At 49.1% G+C, this 17,874-nt stretch overlaps 1 protein-coding gene and 1 long non-coding RNA gene across 8 annotated transcripts in view; one reads left to right on the top strand and one right to left on the bottom strand.

Moving 5' to 3' along the window:
* Positions 1–17,874, top strand: part of ZMAT4 (zinc finger matrin-type 4) — a 200,688-nt gene that overhangs the window by 45,470 nt on the left and 137,344 nt on the right. The gene's annotated exons all lie outside the window — the stretch shown is intronic.
* Positions 1,524–4,627, bottom strand: LOC135981581 (uncharacterized). Its single transcript, XR_010598665.1, has 2 exons — positions 4,544–4,627; positions 1,524–3,661 (listed from the first exon to the last, which is right to left on the bottom strand). It is a non-coding gene; the product is annotated as an uncharacterized LOC135981581 (long non-coding RNA).

Raw genomic sequence — 17,874 nt, 5'->3', positions numbered from 1 at the left:
GGAGCCAGGAAACACATCCAGTGTCAAAGCGAGATCCTTTGTTAGGGTTACCATACGTCCGGATTTTCCCGGACATGTCCAGCTTTTTGGGTCTCAAATCCCCGTCTGGGAGGAAATCCCCAAAAGCCGGACATGTCCGGGAAAATAGGGAGGGAGGGATCGGCGGTGCTCGGCCGGGGGCCGGAGCCACCGGGGCCGGCAGTGCTCGGCTGGAGCTGCCGGGGCCGGTGGTGTGGGCCCGGGGCCGGCGGTGGTCGGCCGGGGGCGGCGGTGCACTCGGCCGGGGGCCGGGGCCAGAGCCGCCGGGGCCGGAGCCGGCAGTGCGGGGCCCGGGGCCGGCGGTGTTCGGCCGGGGGTCGGGTTGGGGCCGGTGGTGCGGAACCGGGGGCCGGGGTGCTCGGCTGGGGCCGGAGTCGGCGGTTCGGGGCCCGGGGCCGTCTGTGTTCGGCCAGGGGCCGGGCTGGGGCCGGCCAGGGGTGCTCGGCCAGGGGCCGGGCCGGGCAGTGCTCGGCCAGGGGTGCTCGGCCAGGGGCCGGGCCGGGCAGTGCTCGGCCAGGGGTGCTCGGCCAGGGGCCGGGCCGGGCAGTGCTCGGCCAGGGGTGCTCGGCCAGGGGCCGGGCCGGGCAGTGCTCGGCCAGGGGTGCTGGGCCAGGGCCGGGCCGGGCAGTGCTCGGCCAGGGGTGCTGGGCCAGGGCCGGGCCGGGCAGTGCTCGGCCGGGGGCTGGGCCGGGGCCGGCGGTGCTTGGGGCCGGGGGCCGGCGGTGCTTGGGGCCGGGGGCCGGCGGTGCGGGGCCGGGGGCCGGCGGTGCGGGGCCTGAGCCAAGCCGGGCAGGAGATGCCGGGGCCAGAGCCGCGCCCCCCCGCCCCAGCTTGCCTGCTGCTTCAGGCTTCCCGCGAATCAAATGTTCGCGGGAAGCGGGGGAGGGGAAGGGGCAGGGGGCGAAGCGTCCAGGGGAGGGGGCGGAGTTGGGCGGGGCCGGGGCCCGTGGAGTGTCCTCGTTTTGAACACTTAAAATATGGTAACCCTACCTTTGCTGGTGTAAAGCGGCCTAGCTCCATAAAAATGCAATCGGTTTCCTACCAGTTCAGGCTCCAGCCATCGACTCCTGGCCAACACTCCTGTATGTCAGAGCTTGACGAGGAGTGTGTGACAGGACCCTGGGGTGCAGCCTGGGACTGTGGGACCACTGTGTACTCTTTACTCCCTATTCTGGGTTTTCTCTCACAATGTCTTACCAGTGGCAAGCAGCAAACCCCCCAGTTGCTGTTACTACTCAGTACAACCACGTGTGGAGCGCCCAGAGCTACTCATGAATCTCAGAGAAAGGCACCAGCCAAATCCCCCCAGCTCCCAGCCTTGTACCCTAAGAATATACCATCTTGCACTGCTCACGACCCTTTCTTGAGCAATGCACGTTTATTAATTGGTTTACAACTGCATCAATGGAAAGTGGATATACGCCAGCCTTTGCAAACCTAGCAGATTTACCAGGTGCTTCAGGCAAACTCACTGGTAAAGATAAACAGTAAAACAAGTTTATAGATTTTAAGTGATTATAAGTGATAGGCAAAAAGTCAGAGTGGTTACCAAAAAATAAAATAAAATATAAGTTTGCAGTCTAAACCATAACCCTTATCACATTAGACAGTATTTACATCAAGTAATGTTCTCACCCCACTGGATCTTACAGTCCTTAATATACAGGAATCTCCCTTAAACCTGGGCCACTCTCCTCTGTTGAAATCACCAGTCTTCTGAGCATCCTTGTTGCTTGCAGCATAGGTGTGGGGAAGAGAAAAGGCCAAGCATGGGGCCCCTGTGTTCTGTTTTATACCCTTAGTCGCATGTGCTTAGAGAACACAAAGCCAGGCATGACTGGGGGCCAAGGTTGAGCAATTCGCCAGGTGTGGCCTTGTGCAAGTGAGTTATTGAATTGTAGCTCCCCTGCTGGACAATGGCTGTTGACAGTTGTTTGACACCTGCCTGGGTGCTGGTTAGCTCCCTTGTCCTTGTGTCTGAAAATCTAGTATTTGGGAGATTCCCCAACTCACAGCATATTTTAGTGACGACCATACAACATATTCTCAAAACTTCCTATGCATTAATGATATACATATTTATATGCAACAGTGGTTTTCAGCAGATCATAACCTTTCCCCTGATACCTCACATGTCATGCTTTATATGCAGTATCACAATTATATACAGATGAGGAATATGGGGCTTACAGGATGCTCCTCCAAGGTATAGAGTTTCACAGGGGGTTCAGAAATATCCAAACTTTGCGAGACCTGGGTGCAAATCCCACAATTTACCTTCCATGTCTGTTGCTCGAAGGCTGGTTCCTAGTGGATACGTATCACTAAGCCTGCCACGCAGCTAAACATTGGGGAACATTTTCAAAAGCACCAAAGTCATTTAGGAGCCTGGCACCGTTGACAATGTTACACATGTGATGGTTTTATTGCAGCAGGCCCTAGAGGCCCCAGCCCCGTTGTGCCAGGCACAGTCTATGCGCACAGCGTAAAGATAATCCCTGCATTCAAAGGAGCTGACTGTCCTGCTCAAGAGATCCAGAAATGCTGCACATCCAGACTCAAGTGAGTGGGCAGAGCTGAGTGTGGGAAGCCTATCGCCATTCTGTGCTTGGTCCTATTCAATGTCATTGGTCCTTCATTTTCATGATTAAGTGACACCATCTTTTAACCAATTCCTGATCCATGAGAGGACCTTCCCTCTTATCCTATGATGACTTGCTTTGCTTAAGAGCCTTTGGTGAGGGACCTTGTCAAAGGCTTTCCCAAAGTTCAAGTACACTATATCCACTGGATCACCCTTGTCCATATGCTGGTTGGCTCCCTCAAAAAGATAATGAGACATCACTGGTGCCCCATGTAGGCTGGGGAAATGCCTTGTACTATGAGAATGCTGCTTGATAACCTTGAGCTTTGAGGCATAAGCAAAGGCACATCATCCAATCCACAAAAACAACAAAGAGTCCAGTGACTTTAAAGGGTAACAGATTTATTTGGGCATAAGCTTTCGTGGGTAAAAAAACCCACTTCTTAAGATGCATGGAGTGAAAATTACGGATGCAGGCATTATATAATGACACATGAAGAGAAGGGAGTTACCTCACAAGTGGAGAACCAATCCAGGAGCCCCAGCTCTTCTGTTAGTGCATCCTTTGCCCAGCATAGCCTTTGTGCTGATAGTAAAGGAGCTGGCAAGGCGGGCCTTTCTACCAAAGTGATAAAATGGTGCAGGATCCATGTACAGGATATGATGGCTGCAGGGTATGTATACATCTACAGGATACATGGAAGCCCTGAGGCAGCCCTCCCAGCAAAGATATAAGGCAGTCATGTCATGTGGAAGTTGAGAGAGGCCTGCATTTCAAACCCAGGGGATGTACTGTATATCTCCAACTTTATTATGACTTTAAGTCTGCAAGGAGAAGACTAGATGACAGGGAAATCAAGAGGGAAATGGCATTTATCCTCCCTCCAGTACTTGACAAAGTGCAGAGCTGAGCCAGTCTCCAAACAGTTCACAAATGCCGACACTTCAAAGACTTGTTTTAATCCATTTCACCAGTGAACTGACGGAGAGCAGGTCTGGAAATCCACACAAGAGGCTTCACAAAGGATTTTAAAGAACCTAATTTAAAAGCGCAGAGAGAGAGAAATATTAGGTTTTTTAAAAGAATTTTTTTTTCCAAAGCAAAGATAGATTAGTCTGACTTCTTAATAGGGAAATGGGGCATCAAATGTGGTTAAGCCAGGTCCTGCTTTTTGCCAATAAGCATTTATTGGTGGAATGATTCTTGGATGCAGGGGAGAATGAATGAACCACTCTGGTTTATATCAGCAGCTTGACTTGAAGCTGGGGAGGTGTCAACCCCCTCTCTGTGATGTTTACTTTTAAAAGTATGTCTATTATTGAAGGCTAGCTATGGGTTGAGGGCTGCAAATCCCTAGTGAATTGGGAGCTCTGCTGGAACAACTGGCAGAAGCTGCTACTCCCAGTTATTGCAAAAGTCTGATTTGCCCCCCAAGAACACTGGACACTTTGCAGTTGGTGGGAAAGGACAACACACTGTAGGATGACCAGATGTCCTGATTTTATAGGGACAGTCCCGATTTTTGGGTCTTTTTCTTATATAGGCTCCTATTACCCCCCACCCCCTGTCCCGATGTTTCACATTTGCTGTCTGGTCACCCTACAACACAGGGATATTTAAAAACACCCTGAAAAATGCAACAACAGATGTAAAAACCAGCAATTGTCTCCTGGCTCCCAACACTCCCAGCTCTGCAATGTTAAAATGGAAAAGCTCTGAATAGTGCATATTCTACACCCAGAGCAGCTTGTCAGAAACCCCAGAAATAGAACGGAAACTAACACCCACTGCTTTTAAAGCAGTAAATTAATCAACCAATTAAAATCCTGCTGCATAGGCTGCTACAAACGCTCCATCGTTTGAAATATACCAAGCACATGTGAACAGACTGCGCACTAGTAAACAAAATAAAAACTTACAGGGTGTTTTGAAGGAGCTTGGTATGATGAGCAGTATGTTCAGCATGGCGCAGCCTGACCAGCCAGCCTGGCTGTGTGATGCTGAGAATGAGAACTGAGGGGAGGGAGATCGTAGCAGGCACGGGCAGCATTGGGTTTAATCTTACCTTGCAATCTTTTCTGAGGACCGGCTGCTTTAAGGGGTTCTGCATATCTCTCTGCTGAGTGAAAACAAAAGGGAGACAATGTCGGAGGATCAACTAAAATAGGAGAAAATGTGTGTGTGTGTGTGTGTGTACTTTGAAATATTTTATGGTGGAGAGAGCTCCATTATCCAGTTGTGGAATATGGGAATTGCCATATAGGGTCAAAACCCAGATCCATCTATTCCAGTGTCCTCTCTGGCCAGCCCCAGCAATATCAGAGGAAGATGGCAGTGCGCAGATGTGCATTAACCTGCTCTGCATCAAAGTCTTATCCCCAATGGTTAGTCTAGCTTGAGTCTGAAATACCTGGTTTTATCTCCTTTGTAAATTTTATGTTAGCATCAACTCTTCTAACTCTGCATATTTGTGTTTCCCATATAAATATCCAGTCCCTCTTTAAATCTGGCTGGTTCTTGGCTTCAACAAACATAATGTGGCAGTGAGTTCCAATGTTTAATTACACTTTGGGTAAAAAAAAATTCTTTTAAGAGGTGGCAAACTCAAAACTGACAATTTCACTAAATTGCCCCTTATTCTTGTGTTCTGAGGGAGCCCCCAATCTCCCTTCTCTATCCCATTCGTTCTTTTAAATACTTTTATCAGTCATGTCTCCGCTTATTTATCTTCTTTCTGAGGTAAACAATCCCAATCTTTTCAATCTCTCTTCATGTGAGACTTTTTGCCCTAATCATTCTTGCTGCCTTCCACTGACCCCCCTGCTCCCCATTTCTGCAATATCTTTTTTGAGGCAGGGTGAACAATACTGCACACAGTATTCCCGAAAGGCCACCCAGTTGGCTTTTATAATGGCATTCTCTGTATTATCCTCCATCTTATTCCTTACGCAGCCTAACATCTTGTTTGCGCTTTTTAAAAAAAATTTTAATACAACCTCACTGCACATTCAGCAGAAGCCTTCCATAAGCCTTCCACAGTTTTACTTAATTTTCTGTCAGAAAACATTGTGATGGACAATATTCAGCCAGTCCAAGTCTTTGAAGTTTGTAAGCCACATCTTGTAACTTCTCCCAAACATATTTTTTTCTCTCATATGATGAAAGCAATGCTTGCATTTAGTTGGCACTTTAGGAGAAGATTTTGATCCAGTTGTGGATGCTGCAAAAGCGTTTCCCACTGGCTCAGGGATTTTCGGAGGAAGTAACACAACTGGGAACTTGAACTGTCATGGATAACAAACTTCACTTAAATGTGGCAGCTGTAGCTCAAATCTGACAGGGCTTTAAATTGTGTTGATGATGGAACTGTTATTTCTCTTGGCTGTTTTTTTTTCTTCTCTTTAATCTTCCAGTATTTTTGTTGCAATTCTAACCACTTTGCTGACATTTAAAGCCTTTAACAGTCTAGGAATCTGCTCTCTGAGAGGCCCCACTTGCTGCTGATTTACTCACCTCACTGGACCTTGCACTCATTCTCAAACCACTGTTGCATGGTACCATTGGCTGTCTTACATTGGCAGTAGAGCATGCACTTTCCGTGGGGCTCCAGAATATGGATAAGGCTGTTGGGAGCTCTGTGATGAGAGCTGCATGCAAACAGTGCACAATGCTGACAAGTTTTATTGGTCTTACAAGGCAAAACCTGGGCAGTAACTATGCTATGTATTCTCGAGCAGCATCTGCTGGCAACTTAACTATTTACCTATATACAAGACATCTCAGGTGCTCTTGTAACATCTCTCTTCCTGTAATGAAAACTGAGTAATGTCAATTAACGATATAGCCTTTGAAATTGAGGCTACTTTACTTGTCTTCCATTTGGTGTTGCTTTAAATTGAGTCCCTTCTTTCTCTTGCTGTTTGCCCTTGTCAACTCATGAGGGTGACCATCAGCTACTCCTTGCTACTTGTCCTTGTCATTCCATTTTAGTCTTAAAACATTAAAGACACTTTTGTTCTGCAGATGCGATGGTGCTTGAGAAATTCCTTAGTTTGGGGTTTTATTATAACTTGGGGGGGGGGGGGGGGGGCATATTCTAGATCTCAGGGCTTCTCAGACTTTTTTCGACCACAGAACCAAGATCCCTTGCTCTCATCTGAGTGAGTACAGCCCTCTGTGACCTGTTGAAAACAGATGTTGTACCTTACTGTAGCTTTAGTTTTTAATTCTCTTCCCACCATCCTCAAGCACTTTGGCAGGGATGTCTGAAACAGTAAAATGATGATAAACTGAATCAGACTGTGTAAAGAAATTCTAGTGTCACAGAGGTGACCTCTCAAGGGCACATTTAGCACTCAGCATGGTGTGGGCATGGTGCTGGGCATTTTACAACTTACCGAGGGAAGTCTAATACTTTGCATTCGGTAGCACCTTTCACCCGAGGAACTCAAATAACATAATAAGAATTAGTGAACTAGACTCTGACCCATCCACTGGTAGGGGGAAGGGATGGTGGTGTTATCCTAGGGAAACAAGCATGGAAAGACCGTGTGCCTTGCTGAAGTGCACCCATCAATCATGGCAGCGGTGGAATAGAACCCAGGAGCCTCGGCTCTAAGCATATAAGACAACTACTGCCTCTCTGACCCACAGACGCAGGAAATAAAAATTAGTGATTTTTAAAAAGAGCAATAATCAAGGGACAATGTTTGGAAAGAAGGGGATGTAAGCGCCTTATGCTTTGTGGGAAAGCACCTTGTTGCCTGCTGTTGCTGATGAGACCAATATACAGATTACATGATAACATAGAGAGGTTTAATGAAATCTGCTGGCCCCTTTTAGACCACATGGAATTATATTAAAAGAACAAAGACTGAGATGCTCAAAGCTGACTCGGAGATTTAGGCACACAGCAGTAGTGGTAATGGGGGGTTCTTTCTCTAAACCCTTTACCCAGCTATGAAAATCTCAGCTATAACCTCTAAGGTTCTGCTGTGTAGTGAAGGCTGGGAAAGTTACCTGTCCTATACTGCTCTGACTAGCTGGGGAACGGGGCCAGAGCCCCCACCCCCTCTGTCAGCATCTCAAACTGCCTTCCAGTGGAGAAGTGGGAGCGGAATTGTTCTGATCCTTGTGAAAAGGGACAAGAGGGAATCACGATGCGCTGAGATACAGAATGGGAAGAGACTGTCTAGGAAGGAGTACGGCAGAAAGGGATCTAGGGGTTATAGTGGACCACAAGCTAAATGAGAGTCAACAGTGTAATGCTGTTGCAAAAAAAGCAAACGTGATTCTGGGATGCATTAACAGGTGTGTTGTGAGCAAGACACGAGAAGCTCTACTCTGCGCTGGTTAGGCCTCAACTGGACTATTGTGTCCAGTTCTGGGCACCGCATTTCAAGAAAGATGTGGAGAAATTGGAGAGGGTCCAGAGAAGAGCAACAAGAATGATTAAAGGTCTTGAGAACATGATCTATGAAGGAAGGCTAAAAGAATTGGGTTTGTTTAGTTTGGAAAAGAGAAGACTGAGAGGGGACATGATAGCAGTTTTCAGGTATCTAAAAGGGTGTCATAAGGAGGAGGGAGAAAACTTGTTCACCTTAGCCTCTAAGGATAGAACAAAAAGCAATGGGCTTAAACTGCAGCAAGGGAGGTTTAGGTTGGACATTAGGAAAAAGTTCCTAACTGTCAGGGTGGTTAAACACTGGAATAAACTGCCTAGGGAGGTTGTGGAATCTCATCTCTGGAGATATTTAAGAGTAGGTTAGATAAATGTCTATCCGGGATGGTCTAGACAGTATTTGGTCCTGCCATGAGGGCAGGGGACCGGACTTGATGACCTCTTGAGGTCCCTTCCAGTCCTAGAATCTATGAATCTATGAGAAGGGTGACTGTGATCTGCAATGATCTGCTCTCCAGGGTGGGAGGAGAGAGAAATTCCCAGTGGGCTCTCACTGACATGGGTCACGCTGTGGGCCAGATCCCGCTTCCTAATGTACGCGACCTGATTCCAGTGCCGTTGATTGCCTGAACAGAACACGCAGGATTTGACCTTTTCTTTCTATTTGAGGATGACAGAATTTGATTATAATTCTACAGCAAGGCCTTGCAAGCCCCGTTGGTATTACAGTTGCATGGGGGACCCCCTCTCCCCATGGAGATCAGGGCCCTGTTGAGTTTGGCACTGCATAAACATGACACTTCCAGTCTAAACAGCCAGGACAAAGGAGGGGAGAAAAGGAGAATGATACTCCCTACCTTACAAAGAGGAACTGGGGCCCTGAGAGGTTAAGTGACTCACCCAGGTCCCAGAAGACATCTGTGGAGCAGCCAGTAACTGATCCCAGGTCTGTTCAGTGTCTCAGCCACAAAGGCCATCCCCATCGCTCTTCTGGCGTGGGGACCAAGGGTAACTCGGAACCATACAGGAGAGAGAGCAGCCCCCGTGCCTTCCCGAGCAGCCCCACACTTCTGGTGCCATCTGTGAGTGGAATTCACCCGGGCAGAGTGACCACACGAGGCCTCTGCAACACTCATTGGCTATTTGACACTCACCTGACAGCCTGGCAGGGCCATGCATATCATGGCTAATACATTCATATTTAAGGAATAAAGGCTCGAGGGAGCTTTTCATTATGAGTGTTTCCTGGTCATGCTCCTTCATAATCCTGGATGGAATTGGGTTAAATCTCTCTTCTCATGTATAAATATGTGTTTTCTTTGAGTCATAAAGTGCAGAGATTAACTCGTAAACTTGTCCCATTTCATTATAACGTATGGTGGGTCGTGATGTGCCTCAGTATTTTGGATCCCCCTGGCCGATTCTGCTCTGTAGCCAGCACAATGCATCAGAGAGGGCTGCGATGTGCAATTCCATCCAACCCTTTGTGAGGAGGAAATAAAACTCGACATCCCCCACGAAATGCTGGGGTGTGTGTGTCAGATCTTCAGGTGGCATAAATAATCCTGGTGCCATTGACTGGAATGGAGCGGGGCCGGGTTACGGTAGCAGCTGAGTTAGCCTTCCGTGTATGGGATGGTGAAAGAAACTTCACTGTGCTTCTGTCTGGGTGGCCAGGGTATTTAGGGATTATTTAAAAAAAAATTACTGTAATTCAGATGTTCACCCTTTTAATTTTGTGTGGTACAACATTGGATTGGTCTGTTAAACCCACCCCGTTTGAGAAGGGGACACTGGGTGATGGTCATAGCCGGCTTTACACGTAGTGCTGGTATCCATGTGCTGATGCATGCGATGTGCTGTGATGCCACTTATGGTTATGGGGGTGGAAGTAGGAGTGCTGCTGGAACTAGGGGTGCTGGGGGTGTGGCAGCACCCCCTGGTTTGAAGTGGTTTCCATCATATGCAGGGTTTACAGTTGGGTTCAATGGCTCTCAGCACCCATTATTCCAGTGCCCCTGGAACTAACTGTCCCCCATGTCTGGCTGTCGGCGAGTTGGTGGCTAGAGCACCTCAGCCGTGCAGGGTAGCGTGTTTGGGGGAGGATCTCTGTGATTGCTGCTGCTGACGGGCTGTGAATTACACATACAGCTAGTCTATGCAGAAACAGCCTCTTGTCTCCCAGCACCCCCCAGCCTGCTGGTGTCTCACCCACCTGCTTTGTTTTGTCTTTTAGAATGTAAGATCTTTGGGACAGGGGTTTCCATTTACTGCAAGTTTGTACAGCACCTACCACAGGGCCTCCCGACCCTGGTTGAGGCCTCTGGGTTTGACGGGAATACGAATGTTAAATAAGGAAGGGGGACTAGCTATGTGCATGTGGAGAACTCAGCTGTTTGGGTTGGGGTGGCATACAGCTCTTCTCTGCACAAGGACTGGGCTGGCCCTCACCTGCAGGGTTTGTAATACACTGTGACTCATTACAGGCAAAAGGGAAAAAAAAAGCAGCCATAAACTGAGCTTTCTCTTTGATCTGTATCGCTAACTAAGCAGCTGACTCCTTGGGATTTACCGTAATCAGAATGAAGTAAAATAGATCATGGCAGAGGAGCTATAATAATGGAAATAACCCTTAAGCTAACCCAGTGTTCATTACCAAGCACAGAAGAGCATGGAATTCTCTCTGCACTTTGCTTGAAGCAGGAAGAGAAGGAAATTAGACACAAGACCCCTTCTAGAATATAACATCATGGATACAGGCTCTCTCCTCCCTGGAAGGCATCTACCGATGGGCAAATCCGAAGTTTTGTTCTGGCTGCAGCAGGTGATCAGTATAATGTAAAATGGAATATCAGTCTGGTGTCTGTGGATCCACAGATAATTTCAGAGTGTGTTGTGTACATGTACCTACCATCCATGCTATGTGACCCCTCGGCTCTCCTACTTGCTGCCGGCAGTGCGACATGGAGAGCACCTTCTAAATGAATTATCAGCAGAAGTCTCACTGAAATAAGCAGGGCCATTCGCACCAGTGAGGCCAGGGAAAATCTGGCCACTCTTTGAGCATCATTCAATTCTTGCTGTAGCTAGAGCCCTTCCAACAGTCCCTGTTACACTCGAGTCCCTTTGCTGGTCTTGTGAACTCCCCTGGCAATGGAGTTTTTAGCTGACATAATAAACCAGCTAAAATATTGAAATAAACAGGGATCATCTCTCAGTTGTACATCTGCCAAAGTGACCAGGTGCTGAGGGTGTTTCCCACAAGAAATGCTTTTGGTTTATCCAGCTAGGCCTCCATGGGAGGTTTTTATCCAGGAATCCAGTATTAAAATAATCTTCCAAACAGTGCTAGTCACGTTTGTTCTCCAGAGGATTCTTCATCTAAGCTCATTGCCACCTAACATGGCTTTGCCTCTTGGGTTTCTGAACTGATGCTGATTGGGGATGACAAGCTCTGATTATGCAAACTACCAGAGGCTGAGTTGTGTTTTAATGGTAGGCACAGAATTCAGCTTGATTCACTTCCTACCGTTTTAAACATTATTAGGGATCCACAGGAAAAAGTAGGTCCCGTTTCTCCAAAAATAAACATTGCATCCTGAGGGTAATGGTACTGAACTTCTCACACATGAAATATTTACAGACATTTCCTTTTAACGTATGTTCTTTGCAGCAGGGAGAACCTGTCCTGTGTGCCCCGCCTGAGACAGGTGAGATTCCAGGGGCTGGGGCAGCCACAAAGGGAGAGGTCTAGACAGCACGGAGAGGAAGGTGTTCTGGTTACTGCAGCCTGGCAGCAAGGAACTCAAATTCCAGGGAGGCTTTTACAAGACTATTTATGCCTCTATTCATGAGAAACCACTGTTACCATAGCAACTGACACGTCACATGACAAGCGTAGTTTGGCTGTAGCTGAACTACAAAGCCCCTTCATGCTGTTAGAGCACATTCCCCGCAAGCGGAGAACTTTGGTTTGGTTCCTTCAGCACCGGGGTGTCCCTTTCCCAGTGGGTGCCAGGGTGTCACGCTAGCCTCCACGGCGGCATTGGGGACAGATTGGCAGTAGGGAAAGGTGGATGCACATGACTGGATTTTTAGCAGAGTTCAGTACGTTGGTGCACGGTGGGTGCTGAGCTGTCTTGAAAATCTGTCCACAAGGGTCACCGTGGGAGCAGCTGGGAAATCTGGCCTTTGGGGCACAGGCAGCGGGAGGCTGCTCTTAATGAAGAGGGAGGCACGAAACAGGATGCAAGTGAGAAGGAGAGAAAGGGAGGAAATAAAGGGCAAGGACTTTCTACCATGGTTTCATTACTAGGGTATCAGGTCAGCTCGTCTTCCCAAGGGGTGTGGGGCTTGCCAGGTTTCACTACAAGTGGAATGCATTACTGCAGGGACAGAGCCATGTGCTGCGCCGGAATGCACAAACAGCAATACCCTTCCCTTATACTAATCAGTCCTCCTCTCCCAGCACTTTAAATGTACCAGTGTGTCTGTGTTCCTTTCCTCCGCCATTTAACTGCATCAAGCCAAATCCTAACCAGAGCGCGCCGCCTGTCTCAGCCTTGAGAGCAGTTTGATGTTTGCTCCTCTTGGTCATAAGCGTCTTCATTCTTTCCTGCTTGGACAATGCATGCGTGAGGCATCAGTGGGGATTTCAGCATGGCTCTGGAGTCTGGGAGTGTGTTTTATGCACTGACAAGTTGCCCCCTCTCCTGTGCTCCCAGTGAGCTTGTAAAGCTGTCATTGTAGCCAAGGACTGCTTTATTGTATCATGTCTGGTGAGCTGCATGCGCAGGTTGGACTCTATTAGCTAGGCTCATACATCACAAAACACCCGCCTTGGAGTGCAAAGGGGCTCTTGTATTGCAAATACACCCTAGTAAATGGGGGAGGGAAAGATCATGGATCATTTTCCTGGGGATTTAACATGGGCGGCCACAGATTTTTTTAGTTCATGTTTCAACCCGCTGGGAAAATCCATTCCTGTGCAGATGGCCTACGTGGGTCTGAGGCATCAGCCCTAGTTTGTGGGCTCAAGTGGGGCTTAAGTAGTGCACGGAACTTGTACTTTCTGTCTGCATGGAGGTGCAATTGACCATCCCTCTTTTTCTTTTAATCTTAATACTGACATTTCCACGGTGGGATTTCTTCTAGATCTAGGCAGTTGTTCCTTGCCTCCCAATATTCATAGTTGTTTTTGTTTACAACAAAACCAACAATAATATTAGCCACAGTGGTGAGAAGCAAAGTAAAATAAACGCCTCAGTCACATGTTTTTGCTAGTGTTACAGTTGCATTCTTCTGCAGTTTGTGTACCAGCGCCCTGGTGGCAGAGATTCCTCTGAGCAAAGCTCCTCTCACTGACTGACAAGAGGAGCATTCACAGTCAGGAAGAGGGGTTGGCAGCTGTAGTGCATCGGGCCCCATCCCTGCTGGTACCACTGACACATGTAAAACAAACATCCAGTAAGAGAGATGAGCTGTGAATGGGCAGTGGTCAGAAATCACTTGGAATGGATCAGTTTGTAGTCACAGGTACCCAGTGGGAGTGGCTGTGTGTTGCTGAACATGCTGTTAGTGACCGTGCTATGAGCTGTGCATGTTTGCTCACCAGCAGGGAGCCAACTGTTTGCCTTCCTAGTGGAAATCCTGAATAGTCCTGTTGGGAGAGAGAAAGAACTGTGGTAACTGTAGGTTAACCTCTGACTGTGGAGCAACAATATGCTAATAAATTCAGTGGAGTGATTTGCCATACCCAAACGGACCATTGGTCCATCAAATCTGGTATCTTGCTTTTGGCTGTGGGCAATACCCATTGCTTGCAAGGAAGACAGATCTTCCCACCTGGCTTGGTGCACAATTCTGCTCTGGGGCAGGTGCCTGGGATTCCTTCCTGTCCCCTGCAGGGATTAGTTTATATCCTGAGACATGGAATCTGATTATCCTTAGTTCCATAACACAAACTTCAGTACAATAGCCGTACAATTATTAGGCCACTATTCAAAATATATTTTTATTCAAGATAGCAAATGTTTGCAATTAAGATTTGACATATGCTGTCTAGATTATTTAAATATGTCAGGTAGTTGGACACCCTTTGGTGCTATCTTATGTACACACACACACACACACACACACACACACACACACACACACACACACAATGAGATTGTGCCACTTTAAAAGGAACTGGATTCCCTGGAATTTTGTTAAAAGTCAGCTATAGTATTTGAACTCAATGACCTTGCACGGAAATGAATGTCACAGCCTGGCAATCTGCTCTGTGTGAACAGTTCTTTCCTTTATATGTTCTAAATTTACCTGCCTCTAATTTTATCAATTGATCCTTTGTTCCTGTATTATATGGGGCAGTGAGTAAAGGAGGCATTGCTCAGTTTTTACTACAATTCGTAATCGTAAATCTCTCAGTCATGCACTCACTATGTCGTCCTTTTGCCATGCCGCACCACACATTGCTATTTAGGGGAGATGCGTACACGCGCACACACACACACACTCCATGAGCTTTTGGTTTCACTCCTATTCTCTCTGGATGGCATAATCTACAGGAGTGACTCCTGCTCCTCTTTGGCTCAGGCACTGTGCATTTTATTTTACATACACAAATTGTTACTTCCTTGGTTCTCGCTCTTTGTAGAATTAGGTAAAAGGTTGGAAGGTGCATTTGGCTATTATCCTAAATCCTCATTTATTAGTATCACTGGAATTCAGTGGGAGGCTGACAAATCGCCTGCTTGGCTAACCCCCACTCTCAGTACAGTAGCATGTTAAACCAGTCACTTTCTTTGGGGATCTTGCAGAATAATAGGGCCCCCTCCCTGTCTGATATGGCATTCCTAGTCCTGTGCCAGGTGAGATATTCTCCTAGCAACTCTTCATGCACAATGAGCCAGACCCATCCCACGTGTGACTCCATCAAAGGTGGAGGAGTTACAGGAGGGGACACTTGGTCTCCGCTCCCCACGAAGAACAGGAACACAGGAATTGCCAAATTGGATCAGATCTGTGGCCCATGTCGCCGGGTATCCTATCTGTGACAGTGACCCATGACAGATGCTTCAGAGAAAGGAGAGTGAGAACCCGATCTGTGAGAACCTGACAGTCGCAGCTATGGGATAATTCTTCTTTCCTCCCCCACACCCCAGTCCTTGTCTCTAATATTTAGAGATTGGTTTGAACCCTGAAGCAGGAAGTTTAATATTCTTTGAAATTTTTTGTCATTGTTAATGGTGACTGGATATCTATGTAACTACCCAGTCCCTTGCTGAATGTTGATAAGCGTGTAGCAGTGACTTGGTGCAAAGGAGTAGTTTGGCGGCTTGTGTTAGTCAGTTTGTCCAGGATTCAATATTTTTGGAAGTTCAGTACAAGCCCATTGTAAATATTGAAACTTCATCCCCTCCCACTCTGCTGCATTCCCGTCTCAGCCTTTGAGATGTTTTGACACATGCAGCTCAGCTGTGCGGGAGATGCACGCAGAATCCCTCCTGCTCCCTGGCTTGTGCCACACTCTCTCGCTCAGAAGTCTGCGAATATTTGTCAAAATGCATCGAAAGCTGAAAACAGGAGTGAAACCAATTGAGTCTGAAGAGAATGTGACGGTTCAGGGAGAGGGGGATAAACCCCAGTCTGGGTGGCAGAGCTTTGAGGAAATGAGAGGCAAAGGCCGGCAGAGGGAGACCACCCAGCCCTGGAGGTGTGGAGGGGAGCAGGGGGCCAGCTTCAGAGTGTGAGGAGAGTGAGGAAGTCCTCCCTGCTCCTAGCAGCATTTACTGGCTCTGAAAGCCAGTCTGACTAGGAGCTCCTCAGCTAGGAGGGGGGCGTCTGCAATGCAGCACTTCAGGAATGAGTAGGGAGGTGTGGGATTAGCCAGAGTGAATCACATCGCTGGTCCAGAGAGGCCAGGGTCCTGGCTGTGGCTGGTAGCCGGTGCTTCAGAGGAATTTCACCTGGCTAGCTGGGCACTGCTGAGATGTCCTGGGGCGAGTCCTGCCTGGCCTGAGACTGGCTGAGCCTTTCCTTGCCTGCAAAGGGAAGGGTTTTCAGGAATGTCTTCTCCACCAGACTTGCAGGTGCCTCCCCTCCTCGAGGCCGGCTTCTCCTTGAGGGCCACAAGCAGCCAAGACTTGTCTATTTGTGGAAGACTTTTTAAAGATTTCATTTAAATGCTTTAATCAAAACTGCTGCGACGAGTCATTCAGCCATGTAGCACCCTAGATATCGAGTGACTAATATATTACTGCAACCCCACCACGTCGCTCCCATCCCCTCTGCCCAGGGGCTTTGCTGTGCTGCTCGACTGAAAGCTCTAAGGCAGGGACTGTGCCACCTTATTTGCACTGTCAGACGCCTAGCACACTTTGGGGCACTGTACATGCAAAAAGAGCGATTACTACAGTCACAGCTCAGCAACAGCAAAGACATTCTGCAGGGTGGGCAGCTGGCATGATTGACTCAAACCTAGGGTTACCATATTTCAGCAAGCAAAAAAGAGGATGGGAGGAGCCCCGCCCTAGCCCCGCCCCTGCCCCTCCCACTTCCCGCCCCCCTCAGAACCTCCAACCCTCCCCCCGTTCCTTGTCCCCTGACTGCCCCCTCCTGGGACCCCTGCCCCTAACTACCCCCCAGGACTCCACCCCCTACCTAAGCCTCCCTGCCTCTTGTCCCCTGACTGCCCCAACCCTTATCCACACCCCCACCCCCACACAGACCCCTGGGACTCCCACGCCCCATCCAACCACTCTCCACCCCCTGACAGCTCCCCCCCGAACTCCCAACCCATCTAAACCCCTCTGCTCCCTGTCCCCTGACTGCTCCGATACCTCTCCCCACCCCTGCCCCCTGACAGCTCCCCCCCAGAACTCCCAACCCCCCGCCCCCCCGCTCCTTGTCCCCTGACTGTCCCCTCCTGGGACCCCTGCTCCTAACTGCCCTCCAGAACCCCACCCCCTACCTAAGCCTCCCTGTTCCTTGTCCCCTAACTGCCCCCTCCTAAGATCCCCCCCAACTGCCCCCCAGGACCCTACCCCCTACCTGTACCCTGACTGCCCAAAACCTTCTCCACCCTCCCCAAAAAGCCCCCCCCAACTCCCGACCCCCCCCGTCTCTTGACTTCCCCCTCCAGAACCTCCCTGCCCCTTCTCCTGCCCCCTGGCCCCCTTACCCTGCCGCTCAGAACAGGGTGTTGGGCTCTGTGCGGAGCCGGACACGTGGCTGTGCTCCCCAGCGCAACACACAACCCGGTCCCTGCCCCTGCACAGTGCTGCCGGAGCGGGGCGCTGGGCTGCCGGGGAGGAGGGGCTGCCGAGGCCGATGCAAACGGCCCGGCCGGCTCAGAATGCGGGGGGGAGGGAGGGAGGAGGAGGTCTACAGCTGCTCCGGAATCTAGCCCTGCAAGCTGCAGGGGGAAGGGCTCTGGCTGCCAGAGCACCAGGTGAGAGGCTGACTTTCCTGCAGCCCTCCCAGCCGCACCTCGTTCTGCCTGGGGGGGAATCCCGGACATTTTGAGTGATTTACAAATTCCCCCCCGGACGCTATTTTTAACACAAAAAGGAGGACGTGTGCGGGTAAATCCGGACGAATGGTAACCCTACTCAAACCCGCTGGCATGCAGCATGTAGATCCTCAAACAGCAGGGAGCTCTCTGCCCGTGAAGCTGTGTCCACCCCAGCCACAAGGGCTCCCTTAGCCGCCTTGGCGAATGTCTTGACCCAGGGTGGGCTGTATTGTGTGACAGCTGATTTTGAACCATAAAAAATAAAATACTGCAATTATGACTCTCGGCCGGTTTCCTTTGTGCAGTAGTGAGGGTTGCAGGCCCTGCCCTGC

The sequence above is a fragment of the Chrysemys picta genome, chromosome 2, assembly GCF_011386835.1.
Source record: "Chrysemys picta bellii isolate R12L10 chromosome 2, ASM1138683v2, whole genome shotgun sequence".
NCBI lineage: Eukaryota > Metazoa > Chordata > Testudines > Emydidae > Chrysemys > Chrysemys picta.
The sequence above is the reverse complement of the archived record's forward strand: the minus strand, read 5'-3'. Positions and strand labels throughout refer to the sequence as shown.